Source organism: Coturnix japonica, chromosome 11, assembly GCF_054131305.1.
Source record: "Coturnix japonica strain WE chromosome 11, WE-NBRP24, whole genome shotgun sequence".
Classification (NCBI taxonomy): Eukaryota; Metazoa; Chordata; class Aves; order Galliformes; family Phasianidae; genus Coturnix; species Coturnix japonica.
The window spans coordinates 10,322,079-10,348,031 of NC_140673.1; the positions used below are offsets into that span (position 1 = coordinate 10,322,079).

At 35.4% G+C, this 25,953-nt stretch overlaps 1 long non-coding RNA gene across 1 annotated transcript in view; it reads right to left on the reverse strand.

Annotated features, from left to right (window-relative positions):
• Window positions 1-17,658, reverse strand: part of LOC146759015 (uncharacterized) — a 32,634-nt gene extending 14,976 nt beyond the window's left edge. The window contains exon 1 of the long non-coding RNA XR_014932926.1: window positions 17,613-17,658. This is a non-coding gene — a long non-coding RNA (uncharacterized LOC146759015). The remainder of the gene's footprint in view (window positions 1-17,612) is intronic.
• Between the last annotated feature and the right edge of the window lie 8,295 nt (window positions 17,659-25,953).

A 25,953-nucleotide genomic window follows, 5' to 3' on the forward strand; every position in this document is an offset into this window, starting at 1 on the left:
TTAATATGGAAACTCATAGGAATATAGACACTTCTGTTGCTCTAGTACCAAACACGCTCTTTACCAGTTTAGGAAAAGCTATCTTCTACTGTAAATTTATAACACTGTTTTACTTATGAGCTGGAGTAGACATCAATTCTGTATCTGCTACAGTCAGTATTGCACCAATACATGGAACTTTCCGGAAATGAAGACACAAATTCAATGAAGATACTATAATTCCAATACTTTAGATTTCTAAATAAATATTTGAGGGCAGGTTTACACCAAACAGTTAGGAATATATACACTCTAATACTCCAGTTGTCCTCAAAGCATATATATTAGTTTGCTAAAAGGTATTTTGGGACTGAATTAATAGGTTTCCTCTAATACAACCATTACTTCACTGACTGACTTGCAGAAATGCTTCATCAAAGACTATCAGATTTGGCACTCCTCTCTCCCCCTTGAGCCCCCTGCACATTATATATCTTCCACCACATGCTCATACATGTTCATAGCATACCGGAGGGCATTTTGCACACCTTTGGGATCATGCCATGAAGACAGCTTATGCTGCAGCACAGTCTTCACTATTTTAGAGACTGTGAACTATAAACACACTTAAAAAGGAATTGCTTCAGGATGACCAAGATCCTAAGACTGTAAAGTACTACACAGTCTATACACAAAATAGAAGAAGTCAATAGTGAATAGCGAAGACAGAACCCAGTCTTTGCTACAGGGCTTGTGAATTAGAAATTGAATAATGGGGTTGATACTTTTAGTGTTTAAAGGTAACCGACTTAGAATAATAACCATCTTATTACATGTTCAAAAAAAAATAATCCAAGAAAGGTATCAGATTGGAGTTCACATTAAAGACTACACTTCATACAAACCCCAAGACTAGATTAATTCAAAGGTTCATTTACAGCAAACACTGCTGTCCTTCAGTTTTGATTTAATATCCCCATAAGAGGCACAATGCCTATATTTCAGTGTCCCATGTCCTCAGTAAGAGCACAGAATTCTGTAGCATAGAGCACAACATGGGTTTTGTATTGGCTTTTGTTGTTGCTGTTATTTTGTTTTTTAAGATTAACTAATCTGTACATCACTTTTCCTTACTATCACAGAATTGTAGTATGGCTTGGGTTAGACGGGACCTCAAGGATCATATCTAGCTCCAACCCCCTTGCTATGTGCAGGGTCACCAACCACCAGACCAGGCTGCCCAGAGCCACATCCAGCCTAGCCTTGAATGCCTCCAAGGATGGGGCATCCACAACCTCCTTGGGCAACCTGTTCCAGTGCATCACCACCCTCTGTGTGAAAAACTTCCCCCTAATATCTAACCTAAACCTCCCCTGTCTCAGTTTATGACCATTCCCCCTTGCCCTACCACTATCCACCAATGTAAACTGTTTTCTCCCTCCTGTTTACACTTTTCCTAAAATACAATACCAACACAAAGAGCTTGCTTAGAACATTTTTACTGGAACTCCACTGATCCCTTTAAAATTCCAGTTCAGCTGGCATGTTTCATTGCTTTCCTTTCCTACAACTTTCAAGAAAAAGCTCTACTCTTTACTGCTCGTAATTTAAGTCATTGAGCCAAATAGCATATTGGTTAGATAGCTTTTCATCCTACCATGAGCACAATTACAGCTTTTCTCACATGGCTATCAGTGCATGCAAGACTCTCGTTGAGATCTAACCAGTAGTTTGCAATTCCTTTAATTTTGATTTTATGCATCTGGGATTCATGCCAGTATCCTGTTCTTTCTGTCAAGCATTGACACCTTAATCATTCTTGTTGCTTAGCGTTCTTTAGCTTTAGATGTGGTCACTGTATTCCAGCAATCATTCCTTTTTGATTTCTCTAAAAATTCTGCATTCATCTCACTTAAATGTTGATTTCTATACAACAAAGATATCAGCTTCTACCTTTACTTTCTGCAGAATAAAACTGGCACTCTAACTTGAAACAAAAGAGAAGGAAGTAAACTTGTACTCCTAAATCATCTATACTGGTTATGAATTGCACTTTTCTAATGTAAAATTGAAACAACAGTATCATCAAATTAAAAAAAAAAAAAAAAGCCATAATTATTCTTACTTTTACACCCAGGGATTTCCTTGTGCAAGCAGCATTTGAGCACGGAAGGTGATCCATGTTAACCATCTGTGCACTGAAAGACAACTGAATAACCACTAGGCTGCACTGTACTATAGTGCAATGGTTTGCAAGCTGTTACAAGTGTCTGGTGTTTTTTTTTTCCTCAAGTCTGTAAGCGACTTGTAAAACTAACAACAACAGAAACAAGAGCAAAAAAAAAATCAACCCCATCCCTACTACTGGAGAATATTTTCATTCTTATTTACACTACAGTAAAATGCTACCAAAAGACCAAAATTACTGTATTTAACTTCCATCAGTTCAATGCGAAAAACAGAGATTCTCTGAAGGTTGTTTGTCACCTGAGAGAAACAATCGGTTTCAATTACCCAACATACCACCAAAATCAAAAAGGCACAATACAGAGTCGGTGACTAAACATTCAAAGCAACTACAGGGCAGTAAAAAAAATAATAATAATAATAATAAAAAAGACACTAATGTATGTTTGCTCTTCCTATTAAATGTAGCATTCAAAAACTGATGAAAACCTTTTACAATTGAGTGAAATGCCTCCAGAGAATCTCAGATAAAGCATAAAGGAGAGGGGGGGGGGAAAAAGGAAAGTGAAGTTTATGAAGGACTATTTTGATTAAAAATGAAATCTTCAAGAGGAAATTAAGACAAAGAGATTACAAGCATTTATATTTTGTCAGTATCTTATACAAGTTACAGTAAATTATGCTGTCAGAAAATAGATTAATAATAGTAAGAAAATTCAAAATATAATGGTTTAAAAGCGCTTAAAAAAACATCATTAAGGCACCTCCTGTGATGAACACCTGCTAGAGACTTTGCACAGTGCTATTCTGAACACTTGAGTTTAGAAACATTGTTTCTGTACTAATTAAACTTTGGATTGGGGTAGCAGGTGTGAAATTGGTACCATCCCAGATTTTTTGGCTGTTTTCTTAAACAAATGATACAGACGAGGAAAGTAAATTCAGTTTAAGAAACAGGCATCTCACTAGTGATGTTGAGATAAGGGAAGTACAAAGGTCACATAAACATGGAGATTTATTCACTCATAATTGTCAGAACTAAGGACATTCCCAGTACAAGGTGAGATTAAGCACACATATGCAGCAATACAAAAACTATTAAAGTACTGCCCTAATCTTTGATTCCCTCCTTCTTGAACTTTCGTAAGACTGAGTAAAAGCTGCATAATTAGATTCCATGACTTAGAATTTCTTGAGGGTATAATTAACAACCAAATACAAAACATACCAAGCTTATAGGCACCATCCTCCAGAAAGTCAGTATTTCCAAGTAATAATACTATCTTTTTGATTTAAATTGGCCAGGCTGCTGAACTACTGAGAACTGAGCCCACAAGGAGTGAGCACTGGTAGAGGAAGAGGAGACAGAGTGTGGCTGTATGTCAATTACAGCCTGTGTCCTTTCACAGCAAAAGACAGAAAGCAAGCTTATCTTAACAGTAAAGACTTCAGATATTTTTCTTCCAGTAATTGCTTTTCTAAGATTTCACAAAGGTTAGAGGAGGAAAAACTAGGTGAGTCCTTTTTACATTAAAGGAACTGAAACAAGATAAACAAGTAGGGGGAATTTTTTCCTCCTTACATTACAGTGACAGTCTTCTCAATGGATGCCAACACAAATAATCTGGACTAGACAGATATTACATGGGTTCATGGTGCTACCTATAAGAGTCATCACTAACAACTTTTAATTACCTGTTTTCCAGTAAGAATCCATTTCACAAATTGAATAGATGGGGACAAAGGAATGAGGGTTGAGTTTCTGCTCTAAGCCACAGGGCACTTTTGTAAAGCTGCATTGGGCACCTAAGCTTGCCTAAGTTATGTAGGGGATTATGAGTTAGATAATGGCCATGTCTATTGTATCACGAGAAATTTTCTACTAGTTTGCAGTATTACAAACATGGCTGTGTAATTTCCCCAGCATTTTTTGAGATTTCTCTATAGCACAGCCTTTGGACACCCTGTAAAGACATTCCTTTTGAGGAACAGCATAAGCAGGGCAGCTCTGTGGAGGGTGACAATGAGGAATTGAAGGTGATCCAAGCACAGGCTGTGCCTTTTCCAACAGCTGCTGCCTCACAGAGCCTGGGTTGGGTGGGAAGATTTGGATGTGGCGAAAGGATCGACCAAGATTGTCCAGGGAGACAAGGCAGGGCTAGAAACAAGGCTACAGCATAGGTGTAGCATCCACGGAGAAGAAAAGACAAGTACAGTTCAAGAAGGACCTGGTCCCTATCCTTGAGCTCAAATGAATATCCCACAACAAGGGCAAGATATATGGAGGGGACACAGATGAGACTAATCAAGACATTTAAGGCTTAAAGTTGCTCTCAGGGTCATGGCAATACCTTGAAAACTCCAAGTAAATGTGTCTTAGAAGTGATATGAGTTAAGTACTTGCAATCTAGTCCAATTTGCTCTTTAGTAGCAAAAAAGAAAGCTTGCCCAATTGTCAGGCTGCCCAGGAAAAGGCCGGTAATGAGATGACAAGTGTTTGGCTGGACTGAAGCAAGCTCTGTTGGCAGAGCTCTATGGAAAAGCCTGTAGAGCACCTGCTCCCATTAGGCTTGGCTCTAGCTACCAGATGCAGCTTAATATTTATTTATTTTTTTAAACATAAAATGTGTTTTTTTTTCTCCTGGACAGAATAAAATAAGCACATCAAATATGTCCAAGGTAGTAAATTTATTTTAAGTATTTGGAAGCTGCATAAGGAGCTCATAGGGAAAAAAATCAGGAAAGCAAAACACAGCTAACAAGTCATGATTATGGGTTTATAACACACAATATAATCAAGAATGAAACTGGTATAATCTGTCATGTAGGAGATCAAAATATTTAAAGAAGCTATTTAAAGAAGCCAGGGAGAAGACTCAATAAAGAATTTTGTGAATTAATGGCGTTTACCTCACTACTTTTCTGGTTTACTTTAATTGCTATTACTTGCTCAGAACAGCTTTAGGTGTAGCTGTACTCTTTCCCACTCTCCTTCACATCTTTTTTCTTTACCATTTTTCTTCATGCATCTTGGTATGCTCGTTTTTCAACTCTCTACTTTGCTCTGCCCTCTCAGGATCCTACTACAATGCAACATCTAAATATTCCAGTAAGTCTCTCTCTTCTCACATTATGAAACTGCAAATGGGAGAGATTAAAAGATGCATTAGTTAGCAAGCAGCAAAAGTAAATATGTATTTAGGGATGAAAGCGATTATACTGAAGTGGCAACTTTACTATCTTTCTATGTTCAAAAGGATTACTGGATCCTAAGAAATAGTTTCTATCGGACTGTATGCATTATCACTTTGAAAAGACTGTGCTGTCAAAGAATTTATTCCTTTGGATATAGGTAGATATGACAGGTAAGGTATACTTCAACAAAGATGAAAACATATCCAACACATCATCTTCATTGCTATATATTCATGCAGTAATATGTCGAATGAGCTATGCTTTGATCTGTACTGTCCACTACTAACTTACTCCTCTGTGGAGAAAAAATACATGTAAAACACGTTATGTCTCTTGAATTCTAGCTCTATCATTGGATAATAACAGCCCAACATAGATCTTGGGCTGAAAAACATTATGGCCTATGAAAAAACAAAATTATTTTCAATAAAAATACAGAAGCAAACTAAATGGTAAAGACCTTTTTGCAGAAGTAACAGCTCAACTTATTTTACCCCTTCACATTTTATCACTGACAAACTTAAGAGCAGTTTTTGTAAGATATTCATATTACATATATGAATAATATATATATTATATATGAGTACTATAATTAATGCAAACTATGCATTAAAACCCAACTACAAGAGATTATAACCTTTCAACTGAAAATGCAACACTAAATGCAAAAGCCCAGATTGTAATGTCTTAATTGTGACAGAAAAAATGTTCAACTTAGATTTCCATTGTACATAGAATCACAGAACAACCTGGGTTGAAAGGGACCTCAAATATCATCCAGTTTCAACCCCCCTGATGTGGGCAGGGTTGCTAACCACTAGAACAGGCTGCCCAGAGCAGCATGCTAAGGCTCTTTATAAAAAGCTGCTAAAATACATAAAACGCTAACATATGAAATATGATATGAGAAATGTATTATATGAAAAGCAGTGTCATATGTAGACAAGTAGAAAGCCTCTTCTAAACCCCTTGTTTTATAGGATTTGATACCATTCCTTAGATAAGCTGTTTAAGAAAGTGGCACACTGTAAGTTTCTTACAGAGGACAGTAGGCAAGCAAGCTACATTCTCCCTTGTTTTAAATGACCAAAGTAGACAAAATTTATCCAAAATTGCTGAGCTTCATAAAGCCATAACTTCAAACACAGCATGCCCAGCATTTCAGTATCTTGAATTCTTTTGGTGTGGAAACTTACCCAAAATCTTAAATTAAATCCTACGTCTGAACAATTGAAATTCTTTGTGCAATTACTGACTACCATGTCAGACACTGTTCTGTCAGACTGCCCCACTGCTGCCATCTGTCACACAGCAACAAAACAGAATGGAGTGGAGTGCTTGTGGGAAGATTCAGCCTTTACTGCTTTACCACCAGTATCCACCTCTGACATTGTGGGCTGAAAGCACAAAATAGAAGGCATTACTTTCAGTGCAGTCTTTGTGGTATAAATGCTTAGGTAATATTTATTTTAAAATAAAATATAATATCTATAAGAATAAGTAAGAATTACAAGTAAAAATTATCCATTAAATAAATGTCTATGAAGAAACAAATCCCTGACTCAATCAGTTTTTAAGTGAAATAGGGACCTTATTGACTGCAGGCCAAACTTTTAGAGCGGGTTTTCCAGTATCTGTTTTCAAGAAAGCTTATCAATTTTATTTTCCCATGTTAACAGAAAAAAAATAAAAAAAAATAAAATAAAAATCTGGCTCTGGACAGCAGAGTGTCTTGGCCCATTTTTTCCCTTACCTTGATTTCTTAAGATCTTAGATCAAGCTCCGACAGCAGTTTCATCAACATTTCAAAAACTGCTACACCATTCCGTTCACTAAATCAAGCATACCTCTACGTGTTTACTAAGTGTGTATTTATGATCAAAAACTAAAACAATAGTCCAGAAGCCCATCTGGTTAAAAACAGTGTCGTTTTCTCTGCTTAAAATACAATATTTAATGAAGTCACTGGCAGCTTCAGAGGATCTCTATCCTACTACTATTCCACAGAAAGGTTGTCATAGAAACAAGAAGTAGTTCAGAATTATTTGCCATTTTATGAAGACATTTTAAAGCTATTTCATATACAGGGGAAAAAAAATGTGAACTCTAAGGTACAACTTTTCCAATTTTCCAATTAAACTACTCAATACCAGAAATCCAAAAAGATATACTTTGCCTTTGAAGCTGAAAGTAAAGTAATATCTCACGATGAACAGACATGATTATCACCTAATGCAATTCTTTACTGTTATTTAAATTCTGCTGTGTGTATATATAAGACCAATAAAAAGAACTTTCCGTCCATCCGCAATATAATTTGGTGTTAAGAAGCATGAAAAAAAAAAACCAAAAAAAAACCCAAAACAGTAGATATGAAAGAGCAGTGGGCATACATAATATTTTAGATGTAAGGAAAAAATGCTGTACACAACATTGATGGTATGATGGTAATGCATATAGTTGTCTGACTTGATTAATTATCAAAACCTTACTATACTTTAAATAAATCTATCTATCTATCTATATAATTATTACACAGACTTTATTAAGTTGGAAGAATGCTTTCAAAATATTTCATTAACTTGTGAAACAAAGGAAATGAAAATAAAATTAAAAGAAAAATAGTCCAAATCTACAGTGGAACAGCTATTGAGGTAATGAAATAATAGTCCAATGTGGACTAGTGAACAACCACATCTGGTCTGATTATAGATCACAAGTGCAACCTGAAAACAATGAGTTACACAATTCCTTATGAGAAAACAAAGATATACATAATGTCTGCACATGTACATAGACAGTTAAGCACTTTGAGAAGCATTTATATCAGATCATACATGAACGCACCAAAGAAGAGTATTAAGAAAGATGGAAAGATGTCTGCATTATGAGGCCACACAGATGTATGTAAATAGCCATGTAACCTTCACTTTCTCTATTAAGAAATAACAGTACAAGTATATTCTTAATAGACAAGAGAGTCTCAACTCTTACAGACTGACAGTGGAATAACTGCTGAATGTCTCTTTGATTTGCTACAAACAAATATGATTATGTTGGCAAGGAGGATAATTTATGTGGATAAATTGACAGAGATTTTAAACCCAGAGTGGTTAAATTCAATACCTTTTTTATAATCTAATCCTTGGAGACAAGAAGGTTAGATGTATTATACAGAATTTTTCTTTTCTTGTTATATACTGAATTACCTCTATTACAATAAGTCTTACTACTATGGAAAGGCATTTTTCATAATCCATCTCAAATGAAGAGCAGAAGGGATAAATTACCACCTAAAGAGACAATGTCAGACACAGAAGAAAGATTGTTCTGTTTCTTCCCAAAGTAAATAAGCTCTTTTCTATTATCGCACAATTAAGTGCAGGACCAGTGTACAAATAGCATAAATGTAAATCCTGGGAAAAATACATATATTTAAAGCTAGAAAGTAGATTAAAGTCTAGGAAAATGCATTTATGTTACTTCAGGTATGACAAAAATTCAAAGTCAAACAGATTAATAGTGCTGAAAAAGGCAATCAATTATTGTTTGCCTTCATAGCATCCTCACTAGATCAGAACAGAACTATGCAGTATTTACAGCTTTACAATGCACATTTTCATAAATGGGACACATTGCAAGTTTTTGTCTACAAAAGTACTTAGCTACACTTGAATTTGAAATGGAAAAATAACAACAGGGTTGCAAATCTCACATGTTAACTTATAGCACACCTTACCCCATTACTGTTTTTCTCTTCAGTGCTACAAATACACATAATTTTTCCTGCATTTTTTTCTAGCTAAAGATGCATTTTACTGAATAAACTGAATGTCTGAAAGCCCAAGAATATGCAGAAGCTTAAACAGAAGAACCTTGTTTACACTAAGGCAGATGCTGAAAATGACAAGATTGGATCTTCCCCCTGACTCTGTGTTCTGAGAGCTATGTGGATTCAAGAGAAAAACTAAAGAATGATTGTGGTGGGTCGTAGTGTAAAATGATACATTTGGGTTACTTTTATTTGGAAATTGCACATAATCTCCATGCCAGCTTGATATTTTTCTTCTGGATTTCTGCAGTGTTATCCCTTAGGGCTATTTCTATGAATGGGCATTTAAAGTACTAAACTGTCCTCCATAAGCAAACCCATGCCTTCTACTAATGCTATCAAACAAGGAACGTTTTTACAAACAATGAAAAGACTATCCAAAAAACGATGCTGGGACTTCATTTGTAGACTGTGCCAATCTGCTATCCCAGAGCTTATTTCAAAAGATTCTAATAAACAGTTTATAGTTACTTCTCTGCCTTTCAATTTTTCATATGACCCATTTTACTTCTTACAGAAATTATTCCACTGGTATATAACTTTTCCACTATTTTGAGATGCAACTGGGGAAGAATAACCACATACAGGTTAGGGAATGATCTGCTGGAGAGAAGCTCTGCAGAGAAAGACTTGGGTGTTCTTGTGGACAACAGGTTGGCCATGAGGTTTCACTGTATTCTCATGGCCAAGGCCAGTGGTATCCTGGGCTGTATTTAAAAGACTGTGGCCAGCAAGTTGAGGGAGATAATCCTCTCTCTCTACTCTGCCCTGGTGAGGCCACATTAAAAATACTGCGTCCAACTCTGCACTCTTCAGTTCAAAAAAACAGGGTTCTCCTAGAAGGACCCCAACAAAAAGCCACAAAAATGATAACAGGCCTGGAACATCTTCCTTATGAAAAAAGGATGACTGATCTGTGCCTAAAACTTGAACACAGAAAGTTCCATTCAAACACATGGAAGAAGTTCTTTATGGCAAGTGTGATGAAGAAATGGAAGAGATTTCCCAGAGAGTTTGTGGAGTCACCTTCTACCTGTGAAGTCAACATCTACCTGCCCAAACCTACTGTAGGGAAACTGCTTTATTGGGGGGGGGGGGGGGGGGACTGGAATTGACAGTCACTTGAGATCCCTTCCAAACCTGGCACTTACAGAATGCACTTAAGCCACTTCTGTTTATGTTAATTTAGTCACAAATTTGTTGTTGAAGAATATCAGAGGAAAGCTAATACAGTTAAACAAACCTTTCCTGTTATAGTTTTTATTTTCTTGGTTTTAACTGGTGTTAACTAGTAACTAGAGCTTGCCAAACGAGTTGTGAAGTTATTTACTCTGCAAGCATGAAACGATAACAAATCTTAAGATGGAGAGAGAAATTCAGTTGCTTTTACCTTAAATACGTTGACTATGACAAGCATTTCCACATCTAAAAGAACTTCAAAAGCTGCACAAACCTCTGTAGATAACAATCTAAGCAAAGGACTTTATTACTAGCACAGCAATGCAATATATAAAGTTTAAGGGAGGAAGGATAATTTCCAATCTTTCCAGTGGAGTTAGCCTGACTCAAAAGGTACAGAGAGATAACATAAGAAGGAAAAATACAAGAAGGAAAGGACAGAAAGGAAGAATCCTCATAAGCTTCAAACTTTGCATAATGCATAGACCTAAAGCTTTAAAATTCCAGCTGTCCTGCAGGACAGGTTATTAAAGTATCAGCAGTTGTTTTCCTTTTTATTCTATCTCATTATTCTTCACAAAAGATTTACAGCTGTAAACAAGCATGAAAGAAAAACTTTGTATTCCCTATTACCATAGTGCTTGACAGTTGTTCAAAGCACCAAAGAAAATCAGTATTTTCATTGCTATCCTGATAACTATGCCCACCTCCCTCCAATGTCATGGTAGTCATAGATATGAATAAGGTATCTAAAACAGCATTTTTTCTTTCAGGAACAACCAGTTCTATCATAATATTTTCCCACTAAATGCCTATAATGGCACTTTAAAATATTTCATATACAGTACAAGTTATTTTAGGGTCCCAATCTGCCCCCAAATTAAAACTTTTTTCAAGACCTGTGTTCATACTGCACAGTTCTATTAAATTCTGCTTTGCCTCTAACTATGCTTGAAATTCTTCTAATTGAAATTCGAGGGGAATACGAGACAAGATTCTAATGTAACTTTTTGGTGAGGAACATGACAATATTACAAAAGTGTTTGGTGTATCACAGTAATTTAAGCTTTCTTAAAGAAAATGTGATGACTAAGCTCATGTTTAAAAGCAGAGTACTGCCCCATTATAATTATAATGATCATATTTTCATAATTCATGTAGTACATGCAGTACCTGGCATTTTCTCAGCCTTCTCATGTCCATACTTACAGTCTCTGGGTTGATCCACAGCCTGGGGAGTGATGGAAGAACCTCAGCAACAAAGTGTCCTTTTATTGTTGGCTCTCCTATAGATTTTTTGCTTCCAGAGGATCTCAGGAAGCTAAATTTTAGTTGTTGCTTTTCAAAGAATGCTATTTTCCTGCAACAGGCTTCCAAATGATCTCAAAACATGTGATTTACAAATGGCAATGAAATGATCTAGAGCTTGACTCTCAAACTGTGATTTTATTAAAATGCAGAGGAATGCAGGGAAAAAATGATGAATCTTAGACTCCAAAAGGAAAGAGATGCTCTTATGTTAATACACATATTAATACATAAATGCAGAATTAGTGTTATGAGATACAAATACGTTTGAAATTCAAAACCGGACCTTTCAATTTTCAGTTGCTTTTCCATCTATATAGTCAGAATTGCAGCAGATCTCTGCTGTTCTGCTGTGACAGCAACCTAGCAACCTTTTTGTTATTAATTGCTGTATCATATGCACCTCATTTTAGGAAGAGGAAGACATTTTATTGGATCCTAGAAGCAAGATGGTTACTGATGAGTGGGCTAAGCAACCATTACAAATTCTGATGATAAAAAAATCTTGGGCTACACTGATTTCTTATATGTAGACTGATGCCTTAATCCTAATGATTAACTATAATCTTCTATTAGAGAATAGCTACTCTGTTTTTCCCCAATATGTCTACACACTAAGATATTTGGGTGCTGCCTCTAATTGTAATGGATAAAAAGGCTAAGAACCTGGAAATCTGAGTCTCATCATATACCAAAGAAGTCTGCAGTGAACTTAAAGTTAGCTTTTGCAATGCCTCCTTTGGAAGAACAGGGAAAAATAGGAAAAACTATTTTTGGAATAAGGTTTGATTACTTACAGTCCTGACTGCTTTTATTTTCCTGAGGTTTAATAAGAAAACAGAGCAGGAGGAAGTGAAGAGTGATATACCTGACACAGGAGTACAGGGGGAATTTGGCTTGACTGAATGATATCAGAACTTGTTATTTGGGCAGCATATTGGGGTTAGTGATCCTATTTACGGAAGGTATCATGGGAGCTTTTAGAGATCATACTGATATCTGAATTGATATAGACTAGCTGATCCAAAAGGCGGCATAACCAGTGTCTCAGTGCTCCCTGAAATTGCTCTGTGACAGCAGATGAATATCTCAGGGGGTAATCATTTGAAGTTCCTGGGGCATTTATCAGTCAAATATTGACACATCTTAATCACAATAAATTTGAATATTTTTCTTATTCAGATTGCATAATGAAGATACTGTAGCTAGCTCAGGAACATCAAAATGGCACTAAATACCCCCCCTAGGCAGCAAAATATATTTTATCAGGTATGGTCTGCTTTTCTGTAAGGATAATAGCAATAAGCATACAGTCCCTTGATATTCAATGTGATGCATCTCTTGCCTTCAACATTCAACTGTGATAAAATTTTGCTTCCACAAGCGTACAGAGACCAAAACATCATTATTTTGTAATGCTGTTTACAATGTAATGAAGAAATCATCACTAGGCTGGAAAGATTGAAGCAAATCCATTTCTGTAGGTAATACATACCCATCACACCCTTTAACTCTCCTGAATAGATGGTCAGATACCATTCAAATTTCCCAAGCTTGCTATAAAACTAGCCAAGAGGAAGAATCATATATTTGAATTCACAGTAACACATCCTGACTAAAGTGTAAAACCTAGACACTAAAAGTTACTTCCAGGGGAAAAAAGTCTAACAGAGAGTAGAAAATTGTCCATTGGAAACGCTCCATAGCATCTTCTTTGTTTTATGTATCAAGGAGTAAAATTTAGGTATGTAAATAAGAATCCTACAGATGATAAGGACTGTGTTCATCCCTGCCCTTAAGGAAGGGAATGGCTCTTCCACATTTATGTGAGGAAGAAACAGAAATGGTTAGAATTTTATTTCAGACAATTTTCTTTTACTTTGAATAATATATTTACCTTCTATGGATTATTCAAGGTTTCTCTCTCACAACTGCTGAAGAGTATTCCCAATCAATGATGGCTACATGAATAATTAATTTCCTCTTTTGCCATCTTTGCTTAACACAGAACTCTGTCGGTTTAACTGTAAATGATAAGAAAAACAAGTATTACCAGCTTCATTTCTTTTGAAGTTTACAGAAAGTATGGCAAATTATTCTTTTCTCAAACAGTTTGGATGGCCTTTGGAAATATTGATTCTGTGTATAATAATATATGACTACATTTCACATTTAGCCATTCTTAGCCCCAGGTTCTCAGTAGATCATTGAAGGAGAAGAAGTAAAAGATGTTTCAAATTCCCAGTCCACAGAGCAGCTGTTAGGAACCTATTTATTCACAACTAAATCTACAATGAAGCAGAGATAATTCTACCTACTTGCGCTACATATTATATTTGCACATTTCATTTGTAAAGAAGGTTAATTATATCGCTCCATGATTACAACTGCCTTCCATGCTGTAGCCAGAAAGCATTAATGATTTTTAAGAATGCATAAAGGGAGTAGGTCTTTTTTCCTAGAGGATTGCTTCTAAGTCTTTTGTGCTCAGCCAAGCAACAAGAGATGTACACATATCTGCCCTGATTATATTCAGAATCTCAAGAAGCTTGAAACTGAAAGACTGTCAAACAAAACTCAATAATAAATAAATTTTTTGATGCTGGCATCAAAAATCGAAATGAAACAAGCAAGAGCATTTTAAAATAATCCTTAAGCTACATTCCAGGAAAGCCATAACTACATATCCTGTGTATTTTCCCATTTACAGCTATAAATACATGCATTATTCAGGTAAATTATTTCCTAGCAATTACAACTTCTTATAGAGAAGAGTCATGGCAAGAAAGCGATACAAGGATATTCACTGTAAGATTCAGTACATTCTTAAAGCGTATCTGGTTTGAATATACTGCTATTGCTTAGAAATTATGACCATATGAGAGACTGAGAATAATAAGGTGGCATTAGTAGGAGTACCGAGTAACTACAGAATTATTCTTTCAGACCTCTAAGCACAAGGCATGATGAAACCAGTAGATTCTGTTATGCCTCTGGTGTGAAGACACTGACTGCCCCCAGCACTCATATTGGGTGTCACTATGAACGGCAGCAACAACAAAGACCTATCACATAGAGCAACATGGAAGAGCTGGGGAGTGGAGAAACCAACACATCTCTGAGACACCGTTGATAGGAAAAGAATTTTTGTATACTGAATGATAGATTATAAAAGAGCAATTTTAAAACGCAACAACTCCAGCACCAATTTCATCCTAATTTAATGTAAGAAGGAAAAGATGCAAAATGCTACAAACAATAAACCACTTGTATATGGTAATCAAGTCAACAAGTTTGCTCGAGACAGTTCCTATTTTTGAAACATGAAGTAATATTATTCTTTTAAATAAACACATGAGAAAACCCTCAGCCCTGTCTGCCTAAAGGTACTACATTCTGATATGCAGCTAACTATTAACAATTTAAGTCTATGGTTGGTTAATGCTAATAGCATACCATGCTGCAGATAAGTGTGGCAGCAGAGGAGTACTGTAATGCTGATCAAATTGTATGAGCTTTATGCTGCATTCTGTTATGCAGTTATTTATCTGAGTTTGAGAAGTGATGTCTGATACGGAACAGCAGGATATCTGATAAGGAAAAAATAAACAGTTCCAAGAAAATATTTTAAATAACCTCTGAGAAATGGAAGTATTGCAGACTCCACATAAACCAAAAGAGAAAAATTGTGCCTTATACATGCTTTCCATCAACTTAAATGCTTGAATAAACTTTAAGTGAAAGAAAACTTAAGTTAAAATATTTGACCAGAAAGAAAATATAAGTTAATCCTTTAAAAAGGCACTAAATAAAGGGGGGGGGGGGAAGAAATAGAAAAAAGAAAAAAAGAAAAAAAGAAAAAAAAAAAAAGAGAGGCATGATTTTTTCATATATTTTGTTTGCTGTTTTACTTGCACTTGTGTTGAAGAGATGATGGTGATGCACCTTAATGCATCTTAAAATCTACTAGCCCCAATTGCCTGTAAGTTAGCCTTGTGACCCAAGGGAAAACAGACAAAGAAACAAAAAATTTATAAGAAATTATTAGTGCATACACAAACAAACACAATTTTCAAGGCAATTTTGTTTTGAATGTACATAAGGAGTATTTTAAGGTAATTCTCAGAACTGAGGCTCTCAAATATCTTTAACAGGGATATCTAGGGAAATTAAGATCACACAGATGCGAGTTTCTGCACTGCTCCTAGAAGTTTGAATATTTATGCTGCCATTAGTTTGGAAGCATGCCAGGTCTCCTTCCTAATTAAATGGTCATTCTGGCTGTTTTACTGCTCTTCAGAGAGAGTTCATGTCATTTTCTGTATACTGTTTCATCAACATTCACTAGGCTATTAGACTTTTAGCAGGCAAGGGGAGATGTAAATTCAAACATTTACAGAGCTACAAACATCTAAACACCAGTGAAACCAAACCTGAACAGGATACTGACAATAGTAAGGAGAGATTTCCTTCTTAATATTCCAAATATTCTCCCTGGCTGGAAGTTCAGTATCCTGGGAACGAACTGGCACAATTTGGCTACTGTTCTCTCATTGCACTGTAACCTAGATTGCCCTCATCTGCTCAGCCTCCCTGAGCTTATGCATTTCTACACAGTAGAGATTTACCTGTGATTAAGAGATACTCTTTAATTTTGCATTTATTTTAAAACCAAATGATCTTAGAGAAAATACACTGCAAGAGGGATGAGCTGCAGCTACAAGCTTAATGAAAAATGTTCTACAAAACACATTACGTGGAGTATTTATTGACAAATGGGATCTGCACTGCATTTACTCTAGGTTTAAACAGCTACAGGATTTGTGCACCCACTCCTTCAGGCTTTGTCTCTAGTCTTGTTTTTCTGGATTGTTTACTTTCTAACAATAGCTTCCTTGAAATGAAGTCACTTCTGTCATTTCTCTTTAATGGTTCACACTGCCCTTCTCATGCTTTTAAGAAGAGAATAATCACAAAATCTGACCGATGTTCACCATCCACTGCAGTATTTATCCCTCTCTTCTGAGTTCCTGGTACTTTCTATTTTTATAGACATCTACTACAGACTCAGGTGCCAGTCCTTTGGAAAATATTCTGTATCATCACAGAAATCCCCTACATACTAAATGACGCACACGATTGAAATAAACTGTTATGTTTCTGCCTGTATTTTGCAGGCATTTCGTGGAATGTGTGGTGTGTGGCAGCTACAAAGAGCAAATTAAATTATATTTCTTAGTTTCCTAGAGCAGCTTCAAACCATCATTTATACTTTGTATGATTTATTTTCCTGACTCTTTTCAGTAAACCTTGATATTCCTCAGGAGGAACAGATTCATAATGAAATCTGTCAGTTATTTCTTCCTTTATCTATTTGATGACCATAATGAATGCTTCCTTTTCAGCTCTTTCTCCTCTGTAAACCATCATTAGCTTTTATATCTTTTCCTTCATTCAATCCATAAACTTTTTTCCCCATTCAGAATTAGTAGGGCATCCAAATGGCACCACTAATGCTTTTCAAACTTTGCTACATCAGCAGTTCTTAGTTCTTAGCAGTGCTTAGTTCTTCATTCAGACAGGAACACAGAGTGAAGACAATTCAGGGATACAGAGACCTAGAAAATGTACGGAAATAGAGCATGTCTATCCAAGTAATGCAGAAATAGTTTCTTCTTTTAGAAAGTAGTTTGATATTTGCTTACTGTTGCTTATAACAAGGCTGTTTTGCATTCCGCCCATCCATGTATCCTGCTGATACATAGGAAGCCTCTTTAGAACTGAAACACACAAAGTACACATTCTGGGAACCCTAAATTGAGTTACTTTCTGCCTTCCTGATTTATGCCAAGATAGGAAAGAATTCCCAGGGGTATTTTTCTTAGGAGCTAAAAGTTTATTGATAAAAGTCTCTTAAAAAAGAACTCCTTACCTGAGTTTTCAGTGTATCTTTTGTTTTCTTGGGATTACTCTGGCCCTGTGAAAACATGAAATACAGATGTGGTCATGGTCTGAACTGCAACAAAAAACCTGTTTGTAGCAAGTATGAGTTAGCACCAGCTTTGGTAAATGATCAATGGTTAGAGATTTACCTTTCAAAAATGATTTAAGAAGTTCCTGGAACTTCTGATGTCTCAACCTGCACAGAACTTTGATGTAAACATAATGAGATGCATTTAAAAGTAGAGAGAATTGTACTAAACTGTGTGGAGCTACCGCTAGAAAATGACATTGGCAAGGATCTCAAATACACTGAATGAGTATTTGTATACAGAATTCTCCTTGTCAGTATATCCTTGAATATGTTTAACACTTAGAAAAACAAAAATACACCTTATAATGACTACTTTTCTTCGGTTCTCAGATAGATAACTAACGGCTAAAGGAGAACAACATGAAAGGTTCCTGAAGCCCTACTGTAACGACTACTGCTTTAGGAGGGGTTAAGAATTTTTTAAGGGAGGAAAAAGGTTTATTTTTTGCCATTTAACATCTTGTGCCTGTTGACAGTAATTTCCTTTTATGAAATGCTAAAGGGTCTTTGAATTTTCACACATTTTCCTCTTTATCTTTGAACAAGCTAAGCTAAATTATACCTTATCGATGCACGTGGAGTTCAATTAAACCGCACTGTCTAGACTTCACAAAATCTTTCCTTAATTACAATACCATAAGCTACTGACAATCATCTTCCAAAAGAAATCTCACTATGCTAAACACCAGTTACTTCCTCATGGCTCCATGAGACTCAAGGCCAGCTAAGGAAGCTTCCTCATCTTAGTCCCCCCAGCTGCTGCTTCTGCACACATGTTCAGCTTTCTGGTTCTGCTTGAAGCAGGGGAGCTGTGAGGCAGCCAGGGGAGCTGGCTTTCTCTGAAGAAGCATTACCTAAAGCCAGAAAAGGACAGTTGAGTACCCCTCTCAGGACAGCAAGAGTAGTTTCAGTAATCACTTGCAACTCCATATCTTGAGTCAAAAGATGAACCTCTCCCATTCCAGACTGATGAGGTATCTGCAGTCTGTGTTGAACCAGTTGAGTTGGTTTACTCATTTGCAGTTGTGCTGAAGCTGTATGCGCACGGTATTTTACATCTTTATATCTCAAATTTCTATTAGGGTTGCCACTAAGTACACTCAGATTGTATCGTTCTTTGAAATCAGTGTCTCCTGACTGTTCTTTTCAGAGGACCAAAAATCACATAGAGGTAATTACTACTTAGTAAGCTTCCCTGTGATTTTCTTTTCTCTACATTTGTATAAGGCTTTGAGTTGATATTTCTTCTGAATGCAGGCAAACACTGAAAAAGCTCTTTGAACAGACATTTTCATAATTTCTATTTATGGAAACCTGGGATTGCATACAGAAAATTTAATTGATGCTATGCTTGTTTACCTGATTAAATCTGTCTAATTACTTTTGAGAGCTTGAGCTATGCGTTACTGTAGATGTTAGTGGATTGTTGGACTTCTCTCCAATCAAAACATACATGAGTGATTATGAACCAGAATTCTGTCATTAATTTCAACAGATAGTTAAATTTACTCTTTGCAAAAAACCTTCCACGTTAAAATGTTTAAATAGAGCTTCTTATCTCGGTAGACATAACTGGAGATTCAGATGACTGCACCTGCAGCACTTAGAATTCTATCTTTGGAGTGTTATGCATGATTTGTTCAGTTAATTGATTTTACACATTCTTACTGATTTATGTTTATTTATCAAATTCATGGCATGTAAGTGCTGATCAGCACTTCCACACAATGTTTGGTATTCACACAGGTTTTTGGGTTTAAAGAAAAAAAGGTGAGGATCACTGATCACACTTCAGAGGATGAAAATGTATTTGCAGTCACACATCTTAATCCATGATCATATGTAGTCTGAGAAAAGCAAACTGCAATTATATGTCAGCGACCTGGAAATTCATTATTTGCTATCAGTAAAATTAGTTACGCATTCAAACCCCCTGAAAATTCCCATGTAAAACTAGGTCTAGAATTATAAGCTTCCAATCCAAGAAAAAAAAAAGTAACCCAGAAATCTAACGCGATGTCCTTCAAAAAGAAAAAAAAAAGAAATGCACAAACAATTAGCCAACATCACAGTATTACTCCAATATATACCTATATATGTGCTTATTACAAGAAGAAGAAAACAAACAAACAAACAAAAAAATGTAATCACATATTAAATTATGGACCTTTTCAGTATTAGATGTAAATTATGTCAAACAAAAAATAAAACTGGACAAATATAACAGAAATGCATTTAAAATACTTAACACTGGGTAGATTTAGTAATTATTGAACACTAAGTTAATTGAAATGTAGGGTAAAACTGGCTAAAATCAATTAAACTTCCTATCTAGGACCTTAACTTGGTTAGTTCAACTGAAAAGCAGTTAATTTATTTAAGCTATGAAATGTTTGTTGTTATTTACACACAGATCACACAATAGTGTTGCATTTGAAAGGGGTGTAAAATGATAATACTATACTTTTTTATGCTACGGAAATACAAAAAGACCATTTGGTTTTGAATACAGAGGTATCCAAATCTTTATCGTTTGCAACATCTGTACAAAACTTGCTACATTAGTCAAGAGAAGAATGAATGGGGAAGAAGGCCAGCACTTCTGTATTAGTCTCCTTGTCCTTACCATAAGGAAACTCAATCTAAACCAGAGAAATATTGAATTGGGGGTCGGGGGGGGGGGGGGTGCGCTCACATTTTTATCTTCTATTTCATCTGTAGGATCAGCAGTTTTAAGCACAGAAACAATATCAAACAGCTGGAGACCATCTGTAGCTTAATTTTCCACAGCCATTTCTAAAATAATCCTATCTTTTCCTCATATATTTTTGCTTACTATACCTATGCTTCCCTCTTTGTGAACAGATTTGCAAATACAATGTTTTATATGGTAAATAAGTCAATTTTTAAAATTTTTTTTTTCCCAATGTTTTTTCTTTATTTTATAGATTGCAACGAATCATGTAGCTTCCCTTATTCCTACATAAAATGACACTAACAGAGTTTAACATATCCACTTTGCCCAAGCTGGTAGGAAACATGAGGATGTTTAGAGTCCTCACAGATTATCAGCCTATCCTGAATACAGCAGTAAATCTGACCATGTTAATTCCTCTATTGCATAAATTGTATAATGCCAGAAGATTCAGTAAAGAAAGCACAAAGAATTTCATCTTACACAATAATAAACCATATAGTAAGGATGCAGAATGAATAAATTTATTATTGAAGAATCAAAACCAATCAACATGTGGTAAAATACATCCTGCTATAAATGAAAGAGAAGTAGGAAACACACTAGCAACACAGCACTATTGAATACATATGGCTTCAACTGAACTTTTCCAAATGAATACTTTTTTTCATCCTCAAGTGGAATTTTCACTTCACTGAAAGTTTTGTTTGATTAAGAAATATTTTATTGCTGATATGTCTCAAAGAAAATGCCTCCTGCTAGGAAAAGCTTATCTGCCATCTGTTTAGTAGGAAATGTTGATGTGAACTGCCTATCAGGGGTTTGCTTCTTGTTTAAATTTTTAGATGAGAGACACTGTCCTCAGGAGAATATTTTATTTCTATTTTAATTCCTATTTTATTACTAATGTGCTCCTAGCAGAAGGTGGGGCTTCAGATTTGTGATGCACATGACAAGCACTTGGCTTTGCCAACGGTGCTTTCTGCATACTTCATATGTGCAAAATAATTAGGGTGGTAAAGGATGGCGATTCAATGTGGGAACAACATTCAAAACTCATTTCTGTTCTCAGAGATACCAACCAGCCCTCAAGTTAAACCTGTAAAAACCATTATCACCTCAAAAGAAAACATTTTTCAAAATAGAGAATTAATTACAGATCCAACTAGAAGGGTGTGCTCTAAAAGCTGCCCTCAGCAGGAAGTTAAGTGTTACCCCATCTGTCTTTGTAGGTTTCTCACCTAAGGCAAATAATCCTTCTGTAAATTTTCGGTTGAATTTCTCTTGGCCACTTTAGGTACATGAGGGATTAAATAAAAAAGCAATTTCCTCTTTGGTCTGAAAGCAAGAACAAAAGTTTTGGGGATTTGAGAGAAAGGAACATGAGAAAGGTAAGAATCATATGCATTTGATCTCTCTCATATCAGCTCTTGAAGTAGAAGACTGAAAAATAAAAGGGTTGTATTCTCTAGATGGCTGATCTCAAATTCAAGCTAAGCCGCACATGATTTCTATGGTGGAAATATGCCCCGTATAAGAACTCTTGAAAGAGATGCTTTGGGGCACGCTCCTCCCAATTGCAAAGGATTTCCTGATTTACGCAGGCAGTGTGGAGTCAGACAGAAGAAGTCCATGGCTATTTTGTGCAACAAGTGCACTGTAGTACCAGGTTAAAATATTTATACAGTTTGAAAAAAAGTTACATAGGTTGCTCTGAAAATAATGCCTATTTATTTCCATGAAAACTACAGCAAATGAAAAGAGCACAACACCACTCTAAAGCCAGTCTTCTTATTGTGTATAGAAAAGTATAAATTGCTCAATACTTTGAAAGAAGCTGTGTTTGTTGTTTTGGTTTTTTTTTTTTGACATCATTCGTTTTCTATGCACTCCACCTAGGAGCTGACAAAGGCAAATCTGTTTGGGACCTGAGCACATCTATTACTAGAATCCTGCTTAGTAATTTCATTATTTTTGAACTCTGATTTCCAGAGAAGCTATCTTTCTTTTCTTTCTAATGGAAATAAATTAATCACTTAGAAAAGATCATTTTAGTTCATTATGACAACAAATACTTTTTATTATGAATTACTAATATTTTTTATTTGATATCTGTCACATGCCTGGTTTTAAGAGAATATTCAGAGTGACAAACTAATGAGAACTGTCACAGGACACTGTAATTAGAAACATTTTTTGAACTGCTGTGTAAGGCGATACCAGCTATAATATCATTCATAATTCATTAAAACTTAAAACATTTGAGGGAATATAAAATTGCTGTATGTGCAACTTTCCCTGACAGGCTATATGCAAAAGGAGATATGAATGTGTTCTAGTTGTGTGATAATTTTCCTTTTATTCAAGTGACCTAATTTCTTGTCTTTCTTATGATGCAATTACTTTCACAGCACAAATTTCAAAGCAGTGATCAATTTGAATGAAAAATGATTATGACTGGATGCTCCAATTGAATGTTTCTACAAGATAATAAAACGAAGACAGCAGTGGTTTAGCACATTATGTGCTTTAAAACTCTGAATAGCTGAAAAACTGCTGTAGGTTTTTCATTGTTTTTTATTTTATTTTATTTTTAACAGAGTGCTGCCTCATTTTCATGCCTGTAATGAAGTTAATTAAATATAATTTCTAATTTTAAATTATTTAATTTCTGAAACTTTTAAATAGACTCTTAAAGACAGCTGATCTAGCAGCATTCGAAATACATAGCTGCCATCATTTCACATCAACACGGAGTTTTGATTACCTGGTCCTGGTACTTCTATATTTATTCTCATTTTTTATTTTTATTTACTTTGCATATTCTTTGTAATGCTTATTAAAATACTCCAAACTCACTCATTTTATAAAAGGACAACAGAAATGAAAACATATGATCCAAGAACTAAGCTGCAAATGCTAATACAGTATCAACTGTAATATTGTTTTGACTCCCGGTGAAAGGACACATACGTGACCAGAAAAAGAATTAGATGCATTGATCTTTTGTCATCTTCTGTCTTACAAATTCTATCCAATTTGCAATGTATCTACTTGTAAGGGGCTGATCTTATTTCTATTACTGCTTTGCTTTTTTGTTTGTTTGTTTGTTTGTTTTGGGGGGGAGGGGGGGGGAAGTTATCTATACAGCAGAAATCAGATTCACGGCCTCAATAATGAGAACAGAATGAAACTGGGATAGAACTTACAATTAGGGCTCTATTAACTATCTTCATAATCTTGTTCCTCAAAACAGATGGAGGAAGGGACCACTTCCACGGGGATTGTGCTACCATATCAATTTAGTCATACCTGACAGAGGTTTACTTACAGCTCTCCATATTAACAGATTAGTATTTTCCTTCAGTTTATAAGAAGTTGGCCTATATGCTACATTTACTTTAATAACGCAGGCCATTCATTTTGAAAATCACCCTCATTACTGTCTGATTCACACTACATTTTGATAAGGAGAAGCAGCAATGAAAGTCATAGATGTGTAGTTAATTTTTTGAAGACCTGAACAGCCAGAAGTGACAAGTCAGTTTCCCCAAAGCTTTCTAAAACTCCAACTACTTTTATTGTGAGACTGGTTTTGACATATACTGCCCAAGATTTCTTTTTCATTTACCCTTAGACCTGATGTTACATGATCAAGAGTTTTTTCACAATCATGAAACATTAAACTGATAGAATCATGCTGTGGAGGTTCTACAAGTTAATGATGGCTTGGTGTCTCTTCTTTAGTTTAAACAGGTATTCCTAGTTTTAGAGCTCACATATTTTATGTAACTAAAGATTTTGAAAGATCTCAACAGTAAGCAGCATCAAAAACAACACTAAGTATTTCATTTAAAAATACGACTAAATACAGTAAAAACATCACTCCATCTCTTCCTTTCCGTAGATTGTCTGTTACTTAGATGGGTTGTTCCGATAGAAGAGGCATAATTCATGCTGATAGGATTTTCATTCACTGGGCACCAAACTGACAACTCTGTACACAAACAATCAAGAAACAAGAAAAGGAATGACTATTTAATTTGTAAGGGAAATTATATTTCAACTATTTCAGCTCCTGAATTAATTATAGTCAATAAACAAGTCCAAGCTTGAAAAAACAATCTGCTTCCCATAGTAGACCACAGAAATAAATATCTTCACAAAGTATGTGTTACTACACTTATTCTGAGTCCTATGTGAACCAGATTACTCCTTCTCAAATTAGGCCTTTCTATTTAAGGATCTGTAAGTAGAGAAACATACTCTTTTTTAATATATCTGTTTCACAACATCTTACCATGAGTAGCCTCTTCCAGACAAGAAATTATCCTGTATTCTTTCAGATCATCAGTGGGATATAGAAATCGCTGCTGGCCAGTGGACATACAGCCTGTAACTGTTCCAGGGGTATTACCAGATACTGAATTGTGTTATTTTTGATATTACACTGTTTTAATAAGCTACTGTTCCCTACATTTCTACTGTGATGCACTGAATATCCACGTAATCTCCACATGCCTCATTGGCTATATTTTCTTAATTATTTTAGCCTTTCCTTGCTATGCCACGTAATATGGCTTCCAGGTTACGTGAAAAAGTTACAAGATGAGAATAGAACATTATTATTTTTTGTCCAGGTTTCAATGTTTATTCCAATTTTTTTCACGTTGCTTAATTACTAGGAGTAGCATTAGGAGAAGACTGTTGAGTAGTTATACAGATCCACTTTCTGAAGTAATTAGAATAAGCAGCAAAAAGCAGCTTTTTCCCGAATTTCAGACTATATGCTTTCAAGGTATTTTTCTCACAAAATACGCACTGGTAAAACCTGTATAACAGGCATAAAAGAATTTTTGGATTTCATTTCAGCATATCCAAAATTGAATGGTTTAGTGTGCCATTTAATATAGAAACGCTTGTAGATGTTTTCCTGAATTTGGCTTTATAGCAATCGGCAATACGTACCAATTTGTGAGCTAAGCAAGAAATAAAACAGTCAAGTCATAACTTGTAGAATTCACGGTGAAATTTTCAGAGCATGTATGAATGATTAACTCTACTTCATATTTCATTATTCATAATTATATAAGGCATTTTATAATCCTTGTTTAACATATAGGCAGATTAATCCATTGTTCCAAAACACCGGCTACCTTTACAATATTCTTGAGAATAATGAGCCTTAGCTCTTAAATACGATAGCACATAAATAATGGCAATAGGTATTCATATACAAAAGTGATCACTGGAATTATTATTGTGAGACAGAGGTACTTGTTAGATGTGGACCATGAAATAGTCTGGATGCTTTTCCACCTAAATACCTCGCTTTGCCATTGAGATACTAAGATGAATGGATCTAAAACAAACCCCACTGTCTCTTGCAGAGATGCATTATTTTCCTAATGCATTTTCCTAACAGATGCTACTTTTCAAATAATCATTACAACTTCCAAGTCCAAGCCAAAAATACATATTACTAAACGATAACTATTCCTTACGACAAGTCTAACTTCTGACCGCACAAGGATCCAGATTTGC